A 22,223-nucleotide genomic window follows, 5' to 3' on the forward strand; every position below is an offset into this window, starting at 1 on the left:
CACCTTAAAACATACCATAGATATCAGCAGAAAAATGCCAGCAGCAAAGGCAACTAAACGAAGGAAAGCTAACCAATAGCCAGGAGACTTTCAATTAAAAAGAGACAGCAATATACCAGTCCAAAAGCCTGGAAATTTAGGAGGTGCCACTTAGCCTCAAAATGAGAACAGATTAGAAATCTAAATTTTATATTACTCCCTCTTGCACATCCCTCAACATTTTGAAAATAACTGATCTATACACAAAATAGCAGATTGAGGGGTCTATGCTAAAAGTCTTTTTAATATTGCTCTTGAACTCACTGCTGGGAAGCTGTACAAGTTCAGTCAATCTTTCCTGCATTCTCCTCTTCAACAAGTCCCTCCTCCAGACAGTCCTGTTGAGATTTGGAACTCAATACATGATCAGTTGCAAGATTGAATTCACATCCCTGCATTCTTTGTCTGCTGATAGTCCAATTTCAAAGTAGCAAATGCAAGGACCATAAACACTGCTTTCACAGAAAATGGACAGAATCTCAGAAGTCAATCTGAAATATCAGTTAAATAAAATAAAGCACCCAAATTTCATGTAATAAAAAATTGATCAAGTCTTTAAGCATTTATCTAGACACAAAGCAACAAGAAATAATAAAAATGGAATTGTTAGTGTCTAATATCTCAATAAAAATAAATAAATATTTGGTTCCTTGGTTAACGGCAATATGATGTGTAATCTTTGTGCCACTTTGTCATATTCATCAACTTTAGACATTTTTTGGCAACACAATCTCAATCACACATACAACTTTGGGGGAATAGCAAGACAGACAAAACTTTCTAGTATCCTTTACAAATAACAACTGTTACAGCATTTCAGTGTGTCTCTAATTTCCTCAGGCACACCTTACCCGCTTCACAGCACTCTCTTCAAGTCGGCTTATTTAAATCAGTCTTGTAATTATAGATTACCGAAAGCTTACAAACTTGTGCACAGGCAAAATCATTAAATGACATTCCCATATACTCTTAAGATCAATTAAAAATGTGCACAAAACCTAAGTGACCGGTGCAGTGACCCCCGAACAAAGTAAGTCTTAATTCAACGCTCGCTACGAGATAGGCGCTCCTAGCTACCAATCCGTACCAACTTCGAATCCCGCAGACTCAGAACCTGAACGAAAGGCCATTTGTTCCCCTGACCTGGTAGGCCAGTCCGAAGTTAAGTATAGGCCTGTTAGTTGTAGAAGTAGCTTAGACGTAGAATTTGTGCATGAGTAGCGATTACTGTGTATAATAAATGTGCTTTGAATCTTACTAATTGGTGTATTGGGTTATTGATCATTACTCGGACTTGAACCTCGTGGCGGTATCATAAAGATACCTGGCGACTCGAGAGCAAAGGTAATAAAACAGAGCAATTAAACCAAGGAGAAAGTTAGCAACAATACCCACAAAGAGCATTATATCTCGCTCTGAGAGCTTGTATTTTGTATGGGACCACTTCTGCATTAAATGGACTGGTTGTTTCTCTTCTGAAGCGTAGAGTGCTACATTCAATGACATGCTCTGTTCCATATCAGTTTATGGAGAAATTAATTTCTAAGAGGAAAGCATTTTGCAAACCGGCAATCCCTAAACACATGCCTATGAAGATTAAATCTTTTTTTTTTTTAAAAATGATGTGACCACATCGATGTCAGTGCTAATACGTAGCTGACACCAAACTAATATGTTATAGTAATGCACTTCAATCTTTCCATCACACTTCGATGTTTTCAAAGTCCAGCTCACATCCAGACTGCCCTGTACAAGGTATTAGCATACAAATTATCAACATATGGTTAGGGAACTATTTTGTTCACTATTTTAACTTGAGGTATTAGCCCACTTAAATAAATGTATTAATTATTTTTAAAATAAATTTTGAGTGCCCAATTCATTTTTTCCAATTAAGGGGCAATTTAGAATGGCCAATCTACCTCCCCTGCACATCTTTGGGTTGTGGGGGCGAAAACCACACAAACACGGGAAGAATGTGCAAACTTCACACGGACAGTGGCCCAGAGCCGGGATCGAACCCGAGACCTTGGTGCAATGAGGCAGCAATGCTAACCATTGTGCCACTGTGCTGCCCTAAATAAATGTATTAATACCTCATTAAAATAGCTGTTACTAAGTATTCATACAGCTGAGTTTTAAAACACTTGCATTTCCTTCTTGAGGCTTGAAGAACATCCAAGTATTTGCATTTCAACAAACATGAGTTCTACCATCAGTGATAGAACTCTCATCTGCAATTCAGGAGGTAATGTTTTCCAGCCTTATTTCAAGAGTTGAGTACCTAATCTGTGCAGCACTGTTGTGTTGTCAGAGATTCAACCTCTGAAGTAGGTATTTAAACTGAGATTGCTTGTTCAGCTGAACATAAAAGTTCCTGTTGCACTATTTGAAGAGGGGAGTTCTCCTGGTATGCCAGTTACACCGAAGTGAACACCACCAAAACAGAATAACTGGTCATTTATCACCTTGCTGTGCACAGAATGGCTTCCTCGTTTGCTTACATATCTGAAGCAACCCATCAGATGAAAGGCAGTGTACAATGAAAGTTCTTTCCTCCCATAAAAGCCAAACAAAATATTTTAAAAGCATCATTAATTATTCAATTGTAGAACATTGGCACTTTGATTATGACATGACAAAGATACTGGAAAATTTATTTTGTCAGCTTTCAACTACATTAAACTGCTTCTTTCACTCATGCGTTGAACACGATTACTCCCACATGACAACACCTTTTCAAGCACTATTAGATACCTTTTCAGCCTTTCTGTCTGAAATGTCCTGCTTTTCCAGCATCGCCATGTTCTCTTTGAGATTTTTGACAATATCTGCTGGACTTTTGTGTGACTTGAACAGTGGCATTTTTGTTAAGATTTATTTCACCCTGATTTACCTGTAAATAAACAAATTTAAAAGAAAAAATAAATCAGAGCCAAATTTTAATGTAATTTTTAAACAAAAATGTTATAATCAGCAGTTACCATAAAATGCACATTGAGATCGAGGTCACATGCTCTTAGCACAAGCGTCAAAATTATTCGGCACATCTGGCATTTGCCCCTCTTCGACACCGAGCTAAGTTGTGTGAAATATTTACTGCCACAATAGTGTCGCCAAACCAATTAGTGACTTGGGTGATTAAATCCATCCTGGTCCTGACAAGCATTTCATCCATCCCCCCCTCACCATGGAAGTTATAAAAGTACGTGGAAAGAACCAGATATTTGCCAATACAAAAGTTGAGCTTACTTTGTGAAGAGGGGTGGGGGAAGAGAGGGAGAATTACCAACTTGAATTACAGTTGCCCTTTTGAGGCAGAAGAGAGTTCTACTTGAAGCCTGCATACCTTCAATATTCCAGAGCATAGCTATCTACAAAGTGGCTATTAAGCCCCAAAACAATTCTGGAATGAATTATCAGTGATCTTTAAGATATATCTTCAGCCTGTTGCAACATGTATAACCAATAGTTTGGAGACCAGTGTAACAATCAGAAAATAACAGCTGTGATTTTGTTTTCATGAGCAAGGTGTAGGGTACAGTGCAGCTTTATTCCAGGTTGCAGAATGTCTAAGGCTCTGTGAACTTGCAATACTTTTAAAATCATTCTTCCCAAGGCTACGACTCTAGGTGAAGGAAGCTACGCAAGTGTTTATCTAAAATCTAAGACTTTAACCAGGCTTTTCTCCAGCTCAAGGATCTGTAGAAGGATAGGGGCAGAGTTAATCATCTAACCCAACTTTCCAGAGTGACACAAAGACGGTCACGGCAACTCATTCCATTAAATGTTTTCATTAATGATGTATTGGAAGGTACTTCAAGGGATGGATTTGGGAGACTATCTGGTCCAGGCATTCCTAAATGTAATGTGGTGTAGTGTAATGGGGTGGTGGTGGGCACTCACAACACTACCATGCAAATTGATTTTTTTTTTCTTCGGACAACAAAGTCTCAATGCAAGATAAGCGCACAAAACATAAGCACAGTTGTCCGTTCAGATTTAGAACTATGGGCATGCAACAGGAAGGTTCAGCTGGGGTCAAGAAGGGGAAGAAAGGGAGCAGGTATGGGAGGATGAGGAACCTAACAGGCTTACTGATGAAAAGCAGGGATGTGGCATCAAGCACAGCTGCTTTTCAAGAGGCAGCACAGGAGTGACAAGTTGAGCGATCTTCTTCTGTCTTGCACTTTTTAACTATTATATAATCTATTGGTAGTATCAAGTTACCAGAATACAAGCTGCTTTCTGCCACGTGCACCATTGCTCAGTTGATAACTCTCTCACCTCGGACTCAGAAGGCTATGGATTCAAGTTCCACCCCAGGACTTGAGCACAAAAATCAAGTTGTCACTCCAGTGCTGTTCTGAGGGAGTACTATACTGTCAGAAGATACGCTGTCTTTCAAAGGAGTTTTAAAAACTTCTGCCCATCTAGCTGGATGGAAAAACTTCCCCCTTGCTCTCTCTAATCCCATTCTGCTTGTTCTCAATCTTATTCAGCCCAAGCCTTTGACCTTCCCATTTCCCTGCCTGGTCCCATGTTAGCTGATATTAGAAATAGTTCTTTCCCTCCTCCGATACGGTTCTCCAACCCTGCTCCTCAAAAACAAAAACACCCGTGTTCCCTCGGTCCTTGTAAACTACTTCGCCACCTCCGACCTCCCTTTCCTCAATCCTCGAGTATGCTTCAATCTCCCAAATATATACCCATCACTCCTGTAATTTCATGTTTCAATTCCTCTAATCAAGTTTCGCGCTGGCCATATTGAAACAGCACTTAATGGTCACAAATGGCATGTTTTGTGACTGCAACAAATGATCCTTCCTCAGCTATCTCAACCCATTAGCAGCCTTTGACACAGTTGACGATGCCATACTCCCCCAACATTGTTTCTCTGTCTTCCAACTGTGAGGAACAAGCTTTTATTGGCTTCATTCTTATTTATCGAATCAAAGCCAGAGAATCACCTGCAATGGCTGCTCTTCCAACTCCTGTTACCACTGATGTGTGCCATCATTGACCCCTCAGCAATAACATCCCAAATCATGTACAATGAAGACACCTGGTTCTATTTCATCACCACCTCTCTTGACCCCTCTCCACAGTCTTTAAATTGTTGGACATCTCCAGCACTGGATGAGAAATTTCTTCCAACTAAATGTGATGAAGATCGAAGCCACGGTCTTCAGTTCCTGTCACTAATTCTGTTCCCTATTTATCAGCTCCATCCCTCTCCCGAGCAAATGTCAGAGGCTGAACCAGATTATTTGTGCTAGAAACGCAACATTATTTATTAATGACTTGGACGAGGGAACTAAATGCACCATCCCCAAATCTGCACATGTTACAAAGTTGGGTGGGAGGGTGAGCTATGAGGAGGATGCAAAGATGCTTCAGCACGATTTGGACAGGTTGAGTGAGTGGACATATGCATGGCAGATGCAGTATAATGTGGATAAATGTGAGGTTATCCGTTTCGGTAGCAAAAATAGGAAGGCAGATTATTATTTGAAAGGGCGTAAATTGAGGCAGAGGTGGATACTCAGCTTGGTGTCTTCATGCATCAGTCGCTGAAATTAAGCGTGCAGGTACAGCAGGCAGTAAAGAAGTAAAGGAAAAGGGATGTTCTACTGCAATTGCATAGGGCGATGGTGAGGCCACACCTGAAGTATTGTTTGCCATTTTGGTATTCTTTTCTGAGGAAGGATGTTGTTGCTAGGGAGTGCAGAAAAGGTTTACCAGGCTGATTCCTGGGATGGCGGGGATGTCACATGAAGAGAGACTAGGTTGGTTAGGATTCTATTCATTGGGAGCGGCATGGTGGCGTAGGGGTTAGCGTTGCTGCCCACGGTACTGAGGACCCAGGTTTGATCCCGGCCCCGGGTCACTGTCCATGTGGGGTTTGCACATTCTCCCGTGCCTGTGTGGGTCTTACCCCCACAACCCAAAGATGTGCAGAGTAGGTGGATTGGCCATATATAAATCAGTAAAAAATGTATACAATGCTAAACGGTACAAACACTAATTTTGCTTTGGAGAAACAGGGTATCCTCCCCTCAGTTCCAATGTACGGGGAGGGGGAGTAGGATACTCTGATTATTAAAACAGTTCACAACACAGTTGTACAAAAAAAAAAACCAGTACAAGCACTAAACTTTGCGTTGGAGAGACCAAATACCCTCGCCTCTGTACCATGCTAAATTGCCCCTTAATTGGGGAAAAAAATAATTGGGTACCCTAAAATTAATTTTTTTTTAATTTTCAAAAAAGGATTATATTCATTGGAGTTCAGAGGAGTGAGAAGGGGCACTTAAAAAATTCTAACAGTATTAGACAGGGCAGATTCAGGACAAATGTTCCCGATGGCAGGGAAGTCCAGAACTAGGGGTCATTGTTTGAGGATAAGGGGTAAACCTTTTAGGACTCAGATGAGGAGAAATGTCTTCACCCTGCTGAATCAGTGGAATTCACTCCCACAGAAAGTAGTTGCGACCAAAACATTATGTGATTTGAAGAAGGAATTAGATATAGCACTTGGGGCTAAAGGGATTTGGGGGGGGGGGGGGGGGGGGGGGGGGGGGGGGGGGGGGGGTGAAAGAGAGATCAGGCTGATCAGCCATGATAATAATGAATCGCGGAGCACGCTCGAAGGGCTGAATGGCCTCTTCTTGCATCTATTTTCTATGTACGTTTCCATGTATGTTTGCAACTTTGGTGTCATAATTTATCCCTGGATGAGCTTGTGACCATAATCCACACCCAACACTAGGGCCATCTATTTCTACCTTTGCAACATGGCCCAACTCTACCCCTGGCCTCAGTTAATCTGCTGCTGAACCCTTATCTGTGCCTTTGTTACCTCTAGACTTCACTATTCCAACACACTTGTATTCAACCTTACCTTCTGTTCACTTGATGCCACCCAAAACTCTTCTACACATGCCCTAATTTGCACCAAGCCCAATTCACCCGTCAACCCTATTCTGCCTGAGATACATGGGTTCCTGGTTATGCAATCCCTAGATTTTAAAATTCACATGTGGGATTTCAAGTCCTTTCATGTCCTCAATTCTTCCAATTTGGCAATCTCCTCCAGTTCCACAACCATTTGAGATATCCGCCCACTTCCAATTCAGACTTCTTAAACATCCCAGATTTTAGTTGCCCCACCATTGACCAGCATGCCGTTAGCTTCCAAGGTCCTTTACTTTGGAATTTCCTCTCCAAATATCCAGATATGTTTTCCTTCTTAAAGGTTTTCCATAAAACCTACCACTTCATCTGCCCTAATATCTCATTTTGCTCAGCATCGGCTTTTATTTGACAACATCCTTGTGCAGTGCCCTGGGATGTTTTATGTTCAAAGTACTATATAAATGCAATTTGTTGCTGCTGTAAAATAAAATAGCTTTCAACAAAGGGAGGCCAGAGAAGAAAGTGGGGTGACAGAAGTGCAGCAAAAGTTGGACAGGTTTATGCAAAACAATATTTCTCTGCAACCATGCAAGGATCAGCACTGTAGGCAAAGTAATAGTCATTTCGAAATTTAATAGGTTTGTGTTTGCAATTTTCCTCACAGCCAAATATTTTTAAAAAAAATTTAGAGTACCCAATTCATTTTTTCCAATTAAGGGGCAATTTAGCATGGCCTATCCATCTATCCTGCACATGTTTGGATTGTGGGGGTGAGACCCCATGCAGACACGGGGAGAATGTGCAAACTCCACACGGACAATAACCTGGGGCCAGGATCGAACCCGGGTTCTCGCCACATTGAGGCAGCAGTGCTAATCACTGCGACACCGTGCCACCCTCTCACAGCCAAGCCTTGACCTTTGACCATTGAGATGCAGAACAGAGGTTGTGCAAATCATTTGCAAACAAAGAGAATTTTTCAAGTCGGACTTCCGGGTGCGGCGATGACCAGCTGAGTCGCACGTTTCGGCAGCTCCCGGTGGAACGGACTTTTGGGCTCTTGATAGGAGCCCCAACGGCAATTTTAACGGCTAAAAACACCGTGCGGTAAACCAGAAGGGTGTTCCCCCTGGACACGGATGGAAAAAGGAGAGGAAAGTGGCCGGATTGCAGCGGATCCTTTGGAACAACGGCAAGGAAGGCAAGCAGAAACCAAGATGGCGTCGGAAGGTGGCAGTTTCATATGGGGCCCTGAACAACAAGAGTTCTTGAAATGCTGCGTGGAGGAGATTAAAAAGGAAATGAAGAAAGAGTTGTTGGCCCCGATATTACAGGCGATCGAAGGGCTGAAAGAGGAACAAACGACCCAGGAGCAGGAGCTTCGGGTCGTGAAGGCGAAAGCAGCTGAGAATGAGAACGATATACAGGGCCTGGTGGTGAAGTCGGAGATACAGGAGGCACACCAGAAACGATGTGTGGAGAGGTTGGAGGCACTGGAAAACAACGCAAGGAGGAACACTTGAGGATTCTTGGCCTTCCTGAAGGTGTGGAGGGGGCGGACGTCGGGGCATATGTGAGCACGATGCTGCACTCGTTAATGGGAGCGGAGGCCCCGACGGGTCCGTTGGAGGCGGAGGGAGCATACCGAGTTATGGTGCGAGGATCGAGAGCAGGAGAAACTCCCAGAGCCATAGTGGTGAGATTCCTCCGTTTTAAGGATAGAGAAATGGTCCTTTGATGGGCGAAGAAAACTCGGTGCAGTAAATGGGAGAACGCGGTGATCCGCGTTTATCAAGATTGGAGTGCGAAGGAGGGCGAGTTTTAATCGGGCCAAGGCGGGTACTTCACAAAAGGAAGATAAAATTTGGAATGCTGCAACCGGCAAGACTGTGGGTCACATATCAAGGGAGGCACCACTACTTTGAGACGGCGGATGAAGCGTGGACTTTTATTGTAGAAGAAAAATTGGAATGAGTGGATTATGAAAAAGAACGTTTGGACAAAGTGGTGGGGCGAATGGGGGGGGGGGCGAAGAGGGGTTTTATGTTCTAATCCTGTGGTATGGTAACTTTTCTTTCTCCCACAGGTGGTGATGGGGGGAGGTGGGGAGGGAGAGGAGATGGGGCGTTGGCCATGGGAGGCGGGGCCGAGGGAGAGGCGCGGGCTTGGTTCCCGCGCTATGATAATTATGGCGGGAATAGAGAAGCAGGAAGGAGGGGGCGTCGCACGGTGCGAGCCGTGGTCACGGGGGGAAGCCGAGGTCAGCCAGAGTTTGCTGACTTCTGGGAGCAACATGGGGGGAGTAATTACGCTAGCGGGGGGTCTAGCGGGGGGGGGGTGGGAGGGGGGAATTACTGGGTTGCTGCTGCTGGGGAAAGGGGGGAGTGGGTACGGGAGAGGATGGGCGGGGGGGCACCGCCTGGGGGAGATACAGCTGCGTGGGAACTGGGTGAGAAGCTGGAAAAAGATGATGGCTAACCGGCAAGGGGGGGGGGGGTGGGAAGCCCCCCAACTCGGCTGATCACGTGCAACGTGAGAGGGCTTAACGGGCCGATAAAGAGGGCACGAGTACTCGCACACCTTAAGAAACTTAAAGCAGATGTGATTATGTTACAGGAAACGCACCTGAAACTGATAGACCAGGTTAGGCTGCGCAAAGGATGGGTGGGGCAGGTGTTCCATTCGGGGCTGGATGCGAAAAACAGGGGGGTGGCTATATTAGTGGGGAAGCGGGTAATGTTCGAGGCAAAGACTATAGTGGCGGATAACGGGGGCAGATACGTGATGGTGAGTGGCAAATTACAGGGAGAGATGGTGGTTTTGGTAAACGTGTATGCCCCGAACTGGGACGATGCCAACTTTATGAGGCGAATGCTAGGACGCATCCCGGACCTCGAGACGGGAAAGCTGATAATGGGGGGAGACTTTAACACGGTGTTGGAACCAAGGCTGGATAGGTCGAAGTCCAGGACTGGTAGGAGGCAGCAGCCAAGGTGCTTAAGGATTTTATGGAGCAGATGGGAGGGGTGGACCCGTGGAGATTCAGTAGACCTAGGAGTAAGGAGTTCTCGTTTTTCTCCTATGTCCATAAAGTCTATTCGCGCATAGACTTTTTTGTGTTGGGTAGGGCATTGATCCCGAGGGTGAGGGGAACGGAATATACGGCTATAGCCATTTCGGATCATGCCCCACACTGGGTAGACTTGGAGATAGGGGAGGAAACAGGAGGGCGCCCACCCTGGAGAATGGACATGGGACTAATGGCGGATGAGGGGGTGTGCCTAAGGGTGAGGGGATGTATTGAAAAGTACTTGGAACTCAATGACAATGGGGAGGTTCAGGTGGGAGTGGTCTGGGAGGCGTTGAAGGCGGTGGTTAGGGGGGAGCTGATATCAATAAGGACACATAAAGGGAAGCAGGAGAGTAAGGAACGGGAGCGGTTGCTGCAAGAACTTTTGAGGGTGGACAGACAATATGCGGAAGCACCGGAGGAGGGACTGTACAGGGAAAGGCAAAGGCTGCATGTGGAATTTGACTTGCTGACTACAGGCACTGCAGAGGCACAATGGAGGAAGGCGCAGGGTGTACAGTATGAATATGGAGAGAAGGCGAGTAGATTGCTGGCACACCAATTGAGGAAAAGGGGAGCAGCGAGGGAAATAGGGGGAGTGAGGGACGAGGAAGGAGAGACGGAGCGGGGAGCGGAGAGAGTGAATGAAGTGTTCAAGACATTTTATAAAAAATTGTATGAAGCTCAACCCCCGGATGGAAATTCCCAAGGTGGAAGAGCAGGAAAGGGTGGGACTGGGAGCACAGATCACGGTAGAAGTGGTGAAAGGAATTAGGAACATGCAGACGGGAAAGGCCCCGGGACCGGACGGATTCCCAGTTGAATTTTACAGAAAATATTTGGACTTGCTCGCCCCGCTACTGACGAGGACCTTTAACGAGGCAAAGGAAAGGGGACAACTGCCCCCGACTATGTCTGAAGCAACGATATCGCTTCTCTTAAAGAAGGAAAAGGATCCGCTACAATGCGGGTCCTACAGACCAATTTCCCTCCTAAATGTGGATGCCAAGGTCCTGGCCAAGGTAATGGCAATGAGAATAGAGGAATGTGTCCCGGGGGTGGTTCATGAGGACCAAACTGGGTTTGTGAAGGGGAGACAGCTGAACACGAATATACGGAGGCTGTTAGGGGTAATGATGATGGCCCCACCAGAGGGTGAAACGGAGATAGTAGTGGCGATGGATGCCGAGAAAGCATTTGATAGAGTGGAATGGGATTATCTGTGGGAGGTGTTGAGGAGATTTGGTTTTGGAGAGGGGTATGTTAGATGGGTGCAGCTGTTGTATAGGGCCCCAGTGGCGAGTGTGGTCACGAATGGACGGGGATCGGCATATTTTCGGCTCCATAGAGGGACAAGGCAGGGATGTCCTCTGTCCCCATTACTGTTTGCACTGGCGATTGAGCCCCTGGCGATAGCGCTGAGAGGTTCCAAGAGATGGAGGGGAATACTTAGGGGAGGAGAAGAACACCGGGTATCTTTATATGCGGATGATCTGCTACTATATGTGGCGGATCCGGCGGAGGGGATGCCAGAAATAATGCGGATACTTGGGGAGTTTGGGGATTTTTCAGGGTATAAATTGAACATGGGGAAGAGTGAGCTGTTTGTGGTGCATCCAGGGGAGCAGAGTAGAGAAATAGAAGACCTACCGTTGAGGAAGGTAACAAGAGACTTTCGTTACCTGGGGATCCAGATAGCTAAGAATTGGGGCACTTTGCACAAGCTAAATTTAACGCGGTTGGTGGAACAGATGGAGGAAGATTTCAAGAGATGGGATATGGTAGCACTGTCAATGGCAGGGACGGTGCAGGCGGTTAAGATGGTGGTCCTCCCGAGATTCCTCTTTGTGTTTCAGTGCCTCCCGGTGGTGATCACGAAGGCTTTTTTTAAAAGGATAGAAAAGAGCATCATGGGTTTTGTTTGGGCCGGGAAGACTCCGAGAGTGAGGAAGGGATTCTTACAGCGTAGTAGGGATAGGGGGGGCTGGCACTACCGAGCCTAAGTGAGTATTATTGGGCCGCTAATATTTCAATGGTGAGTAAGTGGATGGGAGAGGAGGAAGGAGCGGCGTGGAAGAGATTAGAGAGGGCGTCCTGTAGGGGGACCAGCCTGCAGGCTATGGTGACAGCCCCATTGCCGTTCTCACCGAGGAACTATACCACGAGTCCGGTGGTGGTAGCTACACTGAAGATTTGGGGACAGTGGAGACGACATAGGGGAAAGACCGGAGCATTGGGGGGGTCCCCGATAAGAAACAACCATAGGTTTGCCCCGGGGGGAATGGATGGGGGATATGGAATGGGGCAAAGAGCAGGAATAACGCAACTGAAAGATCTATTTGTGGACGGGAAGTTCGCGAGTCTGGGAGCGCTGACCGAGAAATATGGGTTGCCCCAAGGGAATGCATTCAGGTACATGCAATTGAGGGCTTTTGCGAGGCAACAGGTGAGGGAATTCCCGCAGCTCCCGACACAAGAGGTGCAGGACAGAGTCATCTCAAAGAAATGGGTGGGGGATGGTAAGGTGTCGGATATATATAGGGAAATGAGGGACGAAGGGGAGACTATGGTGGACGAACTAAAAGGGAAATGGGAAGAAGAGCTAGGGGAGGAGATCGAGGAGGGGCTGTGGGCAGATGCCCTAAACAGGGTAAACTCGTCGTCCTCGTGCGCCAGGCTAAGCCTGATTCAGTTTAAGGTATTACACAGGGCACATATGACTGGAACACGGCTCAGTAAATTTTTTGGGGTGGAGGATAGGTGTGCGAGGTGCTCGAGAAGCCCAGCGAATCATACCCATATGTTTTGGTCATGCCCGGCACTACAGGGGTTTTGGATGGGGGTGACAAAGGTGCTTTCGAAAGTAGTAGGAGTCCGGGTCGAACCAAGCTGGGGGTTGGCTATATTTGGGGTTGCACAAGAGCCGGGAGTGCAGGAGGCGAGAGAGGCCGATGTTTTGGCCTTTGCGTCCCTAGTAGCCCGGCGCAGGATATTGCTAATGTGGAAAGAAGCCAAGCCCCCGGGGGTGGAGACCTGGATAAATGACATGGCGGGGTTCATAAAGTTAGAGCGGATTAAGTTCGTCCTAAGGGGGTCGGCTCAAGGGTTCACCAGGCGGTGGCAACCGTTCGTCGAATATCTTGCGGAAAGATAGATGGGGGAAAAAAGAAGGCAGCAGTAGCAGCCCAGGACTTGGGGGGGGGGGGGGGGGGGGGGTGGCCTGAGACAAGGCAGTTGCCAATTAGGGCTAGTTTTTATTTTTGTTATTTAATATTTATTTATTTGTTGTTGTTTTTTTTTGTTTAAATAAAAAAGGTCATTATTATCTGTATTGTTATAATGTTGTGTAAAGGATGCACAATGTACTGTGTTGGTTGACCAAAAATTTTCAATAAAATATTTATTAAAAAAAAAGAGAATTTTTCAAGTCAGAGGATATGAGTCAACCAATTCTCACTCATCACTTCGTAACTCGCTACAGAATACTATTGAGACCAACTATCTTCCCCCTCATTTAAAGAGCAGTGTATATCAAACGAAGGGCGACAATTTTGAAGTAGGAAAAAAAATCAAGAAGCATATACTAAAATACAAAAATGTTTTCATCACTGGAATATGCTGACCATCGCGTTTTGTTCATCTATGGTTGATTATCTTGTTACAATCCTCAGAGAGACCGATTCTGAGATTTGAATTCCCGGTAACCAACTTAACATATGCTAAGATTTCACATTAAGACTTTTACTGCAATAAACAAACTAAAATCAACATTGACTAAGCATTACTTAGTTGTTAACAAATACACAAAAACTACAGAAAAGCCCTTAATAGTGTTTTAACACACTTTAAATTTATATTAAAAAAATGTGGTGTGGAGTTTTAGAGTACCCAATTATCTTTTTTCCAATTAAGGGCAACTTAGCTTGGTCAATCCACCTAACCTGTACATCTTTGGGTTGTGGGGGTGAAACCCACGCAGGCACAGGGAGAATGTGCAAATTCCACACGGACAGTGTCCCAGGGCCGGGATTCGAATCTGGGTCCTCAGCGTCTAGCCCCAGTGCAAACCACTGCGCCACATGCTGCCCTAACTCCACACCACTTTTACTTGTTACAGAACACTCTGGATTACAGCAAGTAACCCAAGTTACTCCCAGCTTCTAATGGGCTCACTTCTCCCTGCTTCACTGGCCCAGAACAAAGTCCTGTGACCAAAGGTCCTTTTCCTTAGTGTTCTGATAAATATGAAACAAGCTTCCAATATCATGGCCCATTCAGTGATTCCTTACCCTGGCCTCGCCAGGATGATCTTCCCAGTGATCTCAAATTTCCAAGAATTGTGTCTCTTTGACTAGAAAATGTCATCCCTTCGGCATTTTGTGTGGTAGCTAACAAAGAAACAGCCTTTTTCTCTCTGCTGACTACAGCAGTTGCTGTCCTCTCTCTGTCTGGGAGCCCCTCTCTCTTTCTGCCCATGGTTTATTTTTGAATCAGACTGCCTGGGAGTCTGCAGGTCTGTCCTTGGCAAAACCGGCTGCTCGGTACTTTGTTTTCAGATGTTAAATCTGACACATACATTTCAATAGCAGCTCACCTGGACCCCCATCCCCATGGTAACCAGACCACATAGGCTCATCAATGGGCAGCACATCAATGGGCAGCACTAGCAAGAGGTCACATTTCCCTTTTCATTACACCATTTTACCCTGAATTTAAAAAAGAGACAGCATAACCATCTTATAAAACCTTGCAATTATAATACCTCCAGTTACTGGAATGTAAAATGGGTAAATCTATAAGTATACTGCCTTTGGGAAGGCGGAGTGTTCTGAACCAGGAGTTAAAACATACTGATGGGGGAGAGCAGAGGTGCTATGTGCTGGATCTTTGTACTTGGTTTGACAAAAATATTTTGATATTAACAGGCTCCAAACTTGGAAGCATGCTTCATTCCACAGCTTAACACAAGCACAAGAAATTGACTAATATGCCTGGAACAAAAATCTCAAACACACTTTATAAACTTGATGCATCTAAAAATAGGAGATTCTTTTTTAAACAAAGTACAAATGTCATTCACGAACCTTGTAGTTCTTTTGTCCAACATCCAATGTAGGAAATCTTAAAACAATTTCACCAATGGGCAAATCTACTCCTAAACTACAGCAAACCGTCTCCAATTATGAAATAAATGAAAACCATTAGAACATAGAACATACAGTGCAGAAGGAGGCCATTCGGCCCATCGAGTCTGCACCGACCCACTTAAGCCCTCACTTCCACCCTATCCCCATAATCCAATACCCCTCCTAACCTTTTTGGACAGTAAGGGCAATTTAGCATGGCCAATCCACCTAACCTGCACGTCTTTGGACTGTGGGAGGAAACCGGAGGAAACCCACGCAGACACGGGGAGAACGTGCAGACTCCGCAGTGACCCAGTGGGGAATCGAACCTGGGACCCTGGCGCTGTGAAGCCACAGTGCTAGCCACTTGTGCTACCGTGCTGTCCATTAAAACAGTAGAAATTGCATCAAGGAGCCACTTGCATTTAAAAAATGTACAAGAATGTGAGGTTTTATAAGATGGATATGCTGTCTCTTTATGCAAAATGGCATAATAAAAAGGGAAATGTGGCCTCTTGCTAATGCTGCCCATTGATGAGCCTTTGTGGCCTGGTTAACATGGAGACAGGGGGTCCAGGTCAGGTGCTTTTGAAATGTGTGTCTGGCTAAATATCACAAGTATCAAATATACTGCAGTATTTCATCCAATTAGGTACTCTTTAATGTAGAGTTAAGATAGTCTTTGCTAAGGGCAGCATGGTGGTGCAGTGGTTAGCACTGCTGTCTCACGGCGCCAGGTTCAATCCCGGCTCTGGGTCACTGTCCGTGTGGAGTTTGCACATTCTCCCTGTGTTTAAGAGGGTTTCGCCCCACAACCCAAAGATGTGCAGGGTAGGTGGATTGGCCACACTAAATTGCCCCTTAATTGGAAAAAATTTATTGGGTACTCTAAATTTGAAAAAAAAGATAGTTTTTGCGAGCATCATATTTCGGTCTGGGTTTGAGTGTAAATCAAGTGAAAAATCATGCAGCAATCCAGCAGGTCCGAAGGTCATTTTCTCTGATGCTGACTCCAAATTACCACTTAAGAAATTTAACTTCACAATTTGAATTCTCAATCTCTGGACCATAACCACCATTGCTCTACATTACGTAACTGGGATACCAATTTTCACCAATCTTCGAGGCATGCTGCGGCTCAGCTAGTAATCCCAAAGCCTTCACTTTTGTGGTTCTGCTTTCTAATTTAGCCCATAGCTGAACATACTCCCTTAGCAGAACCTCTTTCTTAGTCCTACCCATGTTCTTGGTATCCACATGGACCGCGCAACTGAAATTTTTCCCTCCTATTCCAAGTTTCTCTCCAGCCACAAGGAAATATCTTTAACCTGGCACTGAGCAGGCAACACAGCCTTTGGAACTCACTCTCAGCTGCAGAGAACGGTATATTTCTCTTGAACTTACTGTCCTCAATTACTACTGCATTCCTTTATGCTTGCCCAACCTGGAATGCAACCCCCTCCCTTACATTTGTGCTGTGGTCAGTTTGCTCATTCTACCTGCAATCCCTGCTCTTGCCCATACATGCTGCAAGAATCTTGCACCTGTTGGACAAGTGCACAGGCTGAGGCTCCCCCAGTGCTACCTTCTGGATCCACATAGCTGCCTCACTTCTTGTCCCTGACCATGAGCCGAATTGGAGGGGACTGTCTCTTGGAACAACGTGTCCAGCTAAGTTTCGCCCTTTCTGATGCATTACCACATCCTAAACTCACACCTCAGCACTCCAGCTCTAAACTGAAGTTGCTAGAGCTGCAAACATTCATTGCTATGAATCACACTAGTGTCCACCTGGCCCTACATGTTGCAGCTGCAACACATCACCTGCTCTTTGATCTCAATTATATTTGATTTAATTAGTTAGGATTTCACATCTTCAAATATCACTCAGTGATTGTTTAGCTATAAAAGACCCCCCCAGTGCTCTACCTAGACAGCAGTGAAATGGTCAAAATAGTGTACTGGGACTAAGCGTCCCTTTAGCCCTCTCAAAAGAGGGCATTTGAATCTATTTGCATTTATTTAGTAATTTAGATAAATGCAACAGGTTCAGTTATTATTTTAAATAAATTTAGAGCACCCAATTCATTTTTTCCAATTAAGGGGCAATTTAGCGTGGCCAATCCACCTAGCCTGCACATCTTTTTCGGTTGTGGGGGTGAAACCCACGCAAACACAGGGAGAATGTGCAACTCCACACAGACAGTGACCCAGGGCCTGGATCGAACCTGGGACCTCGGCGCCGTGAGGCTGCAGGGCTAACCCACTGTGCCACCGTGCTGCCGTCCAGGTTCAGTTATTGATTCATAAATAAAATCATCACCGGTACAAATCAACAGACAACTTCAGAATCTCTCCCTCTCTCTGGATAAAGCCCTGAAGGGTGTTTTGGCGACAATGAACTTCTGTGCAGGTGTGTGGTTATGTTTGGCAAGGTAGTACAGCGGTTTGGTGTTGCCTTCTGAGATGGGTGACCAGGAGTCTCTCCCGCTCTTACCTTCTGCCACTGGGATTTGTGGAAGGATTTACAAGTTGACACTCAACCTGTTTGGCCACGTAATGAGCACACCTTCTTTGGCCTTCAAGTCATGGACTAAGAATTCAACCCAGAGCTGGTGGTTCAGAGAAAAGGACACAGCCAACTGCGCCACAAGACCAATCTTCAGAATATTAGCTGCTTTAAGATTGAAGGTTATAAACTGTGGTTTGATTTGTACAAAAGTTGCAAGTGCGTTTGTTCTTGTGTTTAATAGAACCTTCGTCATAAAGCCGGAGATTTGGATTATGATTCTGACCCTCAATAAGAAAATTATTTTAGAAAGCATGTTAAGATAAACTCTTCAGGCGACTTCCAATGACACCATGTAGGTGGAGGTCACACATTGGGTGGCTTTTCCTACAGCATTCGCTTTTTGGCCCTTTTCACATGGATTTTGGGGAGAATTTAACCAAAGGATGTCAAAATACGAGAGGATACTGGAAGAAAGGGTGTGACAGTCCGTTGGCAAGCTCGGGTTCAGTGGGCAGTGCTGTGGGAGGAAGGCTGGCAGGAGCATGTTCGCCGGTGGGGGTGGCTGAAGTGATGCCGATTGAATTCGAGCGGCAGTTTGTCAAGCATTTCGATAGGCATCAAAAGACCTCCTGATAAAGGAGGCCTTGGGAAAGACGTTGACGGCGGTGCAGGAGCAAGGAGGTGTTGAAGGGGGTGGAGGAAGCATTGTCACGGCATAGCGACCAGTTCACCTCAATGGGCGAGGAGCTGCAGAAGGTGCAGGAGAGTAACAAAGGGCTGAGAGCCAAAGTGGAGGACCTGGAGAACAGATCACAAAGGCAGAATTTGAGGATCTTGAGGGTTTGCCCAAGGGGCTGGAGGGCCGGGAGCCGACAGAGTATTTTTCGGAGATGTTCGCCAAATTGTTGGGGGCGGAGGAGGGCCCCTCCCTTTATGAGATGGGCAAGGCTCACCAGTCGCTCCAGCTGAAGGCAAATGAACCACCAAGAGCTGTGATTGCCTGCTTCCAGAGCTACCAGGTGAAGGAAAAAGTGTTGAGATGGGCAAAGTTAAACCGAGAAACGAGGTGGGAAGGCAGTGGTATTATTTGTACATGCCAAGGTCTCATGGCGGAGCAGGCAAGGAGGCGGGCGGCCTTTAGTCAGGCAAAGGCGGCATTGTATTTTGTAGTGGGCCGTTTTGGGTGGTCCACCAGTGAAGCTGATGGTCACACACACACAACACCAGAGACTACTATTTCGCAATAGTGGAGGCATTCGTAAAGGCTAAAGGACTGGGACTGAATGGAATTTGGACTTTGCGGTTTTTATCTATTTTTTTTTCTTTCACGTTGGGACTGGATCGGGGTAATTTGTTTAGATTTGTTTCTTCTGTGTTGGGGGACTATTGTATTGGGAGTGTTTGGAAGGTTTGGGCGTGAGGGGTCTTTGTGCTGGTTTTCTTTTTGGTAAGGGGGGGGGGGAGCTGCAGCTGTTGGAACCTGAATGAGCAGGTTTTGTTGCTCCTGGGAGGTGAGAGTGGTGGGGGGGATGGGGGCAATACAGGGAGAAGTGGTTTCAAGAGGAGGTGGCTGGGGGATTTCTGGAAACTGGGGGGAGGGGGGGGGATTTGGCCAGGAGTAGGGGTGACCCAGGGTAGGGCGGGGCCAGGAGTGGCAGGTACGACTGATATGAGGGGCGGGTGGGTGAGAGTTAGTGTATGCGGAGGATCCTATCCCAGATCTTCTGGTGAGGAGAAAGGAATTATAGGCAAAGTTTGACCTTCTGTCCACAGGAAAGGCGGTTCGGAAGTTGAGGCGGGCGAAGGGGGCTGTATAAGAGTATGGGGAGAAGGCCAGTCACTTGCTGGTGGGCCAGCTCCACCGGCAGGCGGCTGCGAGAGAGATTGTTCAGGTCCTGGTTGGGGCAGAGGAGTTGGTGGGTGGCGCCGGTGCAGTTGAATAAGGCATTTGAGGAGTTTTATAAAAAGCTGTATTGGTCGGAGGCCCCAGAGGATGAGTCGGACAGGAGAGATCTTTTGGGGCAGTTGGAGTGAGTAGGAGAGATCAAGGCTGGAAGAGCCAGTGGAGATGGAAGAGGTTCAGGCGGTGATAGGGAAGATGCAGACGGGTAAGGCACAGGGGCTGGATGGGTTCCCGGTGGAGTTTTATGAAATATTTATGACTAGGTTGGAGCTTCTGTTAGCGGAGATGTTTGAAGATACAATGGTTAAGGGAACACCGCCAGAGACAATGGGGCAGGCATCCATTGCATTCCTGCTAAAAAAAGGAGAAGGACCCAGTAGAGTGTGGGTCAGATAGGCTGATATCTCTGCTAAATGTGGATGCCAAAATTTTGGCTAAGGTGTTGTTGTTGAGGTTGGAGGAATGCTTCCTGAAGGTGATTGGGGAGGATCATACGGGGTTCATCAAGGCAGGTAGTTGTGGTCGACCGTGCACTCTGTTAAATGTGGTGCTTTCTCCAGCAGAAGAGAGGGAGTCAGAGATGTTGGACGCTTTGGATGCGGAGAGGGCGTTTGATCGTGTAGAGTGGAGCTATTTGTTTGTAGCGTTGGAGAGGTTTGAGATTATGCTTAAATTTGTGGCGTGGGTTATATTGCTGTATAGGGAACCAAAGGCAAGTGTGCATACGAATGAGTTGAGTTTGGGGTATTTTCCATCACACAGGGGAACAAGACAGGGTGCCCCATGTCCCCCCTGCTGTTTACGCTGGCGATAGAGGGCATAGCAATGGTTGTATAAATGGAAGGAGATAATGAGGGTGGGGTGGAGCATAGGGGTCCCTGTATGCTGATAATCTGCTGTTGCGGAGGCGGCTCATTAGCACAGTGGTTAGCACTGATGTTTCACAGCGCCAGGGACCCGGGTTCGAGTCCCGGCTTGGGTCACTGTCTGTGCGGAGTTTGCACATTCTCCCAGTGTCTGTGTGAGTTTTCTCTGGGTGTTCCGGTTTCCTCCCACAAGTCCCGAAAGACGTGATGTTAGGTGAATTGGACATTCCGAATTCTCCATCGGTGTACCTGAAGAGGCGCTGTAGTGTGGCAGCTAGGGGATTTTCACAGTACCTTCATTGCAGTATTAATTCAAGCCTACTTGTGACACTAATAAAGATTACTATTATATCTCCAGCCCAGGTTCTTCGGTGGGGGATATAATAGGGCTGCTTAGGAGATATGGGGCCATTTCAGGTAATAACTTGAATCTAGAAAAGAGTGTTTTGTGGTGTCTTCTCTGGGGGCAGGAGCTGATTTGGTTGGGTTGCCATTTCGGGAGGCAACTACCCATTTTAGGTACGTGGGAGTGCAGGTGGCTCAGGACTGGGCCCGGCTTCCTCAGTTGAATTTCAAGAGTGTGGTGGGTGGGGTCAAGGTGGATTTCTCAAGATGGGACAGCCTTCCTCTATCATTGGCAGGTTGGGTGCAGGCGATCAAGATAAATATTTTGCCATGGCCTTTATTTCTATTTCAGTGTTTGCTGTTTTTTTATGGGGGTATGAAACGGTTGATCCCGCCATTTGTGGGCAGGTACAGTCACGAGGACTAGGAGAACGGTGCTCTAGAGGGGTAGCAGCTCGGGGGCCTGGCCCTGCCAAACCTGTTGTACTATTATTAGGTGGCGAACGTGGAGAAAGTGTGGGTTAGAGCACAGAGTCAGAGGCTTTGTGGGTAAAGATGGAGGCAGGCTCTAAGAGGTTGGGGTTGCGGGCGCCGGCAACAGTTCTGCTTCAGTTTGCCCCAGGAAAACATTTGGGGAATCCGGTGGCGGTATCCACGTTGAAGATATGGAGGCAATTTCTCCAGCATTTTAAGTTAGGGGTAGGTCGAAGCTGATGCCAGTTCAAGAGAATCATGTATTTGAGCCAGTGAGGTTTGATGCTAGGTTTCGGGTTTGGAGGAACTAGGGGTGATGGAAATGAAGGACTTCTCCTCACTGTTGGAGGGGGTGTTGTCAGTGATAGGACTGGATGCGGGGTGGGGTCATCTCTGTGATCTACAGGAGGATTTTAGAGGGGTTTGTCGAATCCCAAGTTTCTTTACCCGTCAGTCTGGCCTCAATAAAAGTCGAGATGGATTTGCAGGTACAGCATTAGTTATTTTATTTAGCTTGCAAGCGTTCCTCAATTCTCAGGAGCGCGAAGTACATTCTGCTCCATGGACTTCTGGAATCAAGTGAGGATGTGGAACAAAGGAATCTGTACTGATACATTCAAATGGCATCAAGTTTCACATACACGATGCCCATAGGTCATCCTATATCCCTCCTGACCTGTTGATCTATTCTGATTGGCTCACTTCCAATCCCTTCCTCTGGCCCCTATTACCCAGCATCCTTTTCTCCTGCTTTGGTGGACACACCTCTTCCTGCTTTTCCATGCGGTCTGAAATCCTTTGTCTGTGAACTCACCAGAATTAGACTGGCCTACCTCTACATTACATTAACTAATATTTCTAAAGTAACTATTTTATATCATATTCGTCAGGTTAAGGCCAAGAGGGAGGAGGAGCTGGGGGTAGCGTTGGAAGAGGGATTGTGGTATGAGGTGCTGTGGAGGGTGAATGC

General features: G+C 46.2%; 1 protein-coding gene and 1 long non-coding RNA gene across 2 annotated transcripts in view; one reads left to right on the forward strand and one right to left on the reverse strand.

The window, feature by feature from the left end:
* The window catches only part of cab39l (calcium binding protein 39-like), a 258,002-nt gene that overhangs the window by 95,078 nt on the left and 140,701 nt on the right, over window positions 1–22,223 (forward strand). The gene's annotated exons all lie outside the window — the stretch shown is intronic.
* LOC140428776 (uncharacterized) overlaps window positions 2,796–22,223 on the reverse strand; it is a 28,642-nt gene continuing 9,214 nt past the window's right edge. The window contains exon 3 of the long non-coding RNA XR_011948874.1: window positions 2,796–2,935. This is a non-coding gene — a long non-coding RNA (uncharacterized lncRNA). The remainder of the gene's footprint in view (window positions 2,936–22,223) is intronic.

This window comes from Scyliorhinus torazame, chromosome 8 (genome assembly GCF_047496885.1).
Source record: "Scyliorhinus torazame isolate Kashiwa2021f chromosome 8, sScyTor2.1, whole genome shotgun sequence".
NCBI classification, from domain to species: Eukaryota; Metazoa; Chordata; class Chondrichthyes; order Carcharhiniformes; family Scyliorhinidae; genus Scyliorhinus; species Scyliorhinus torazame.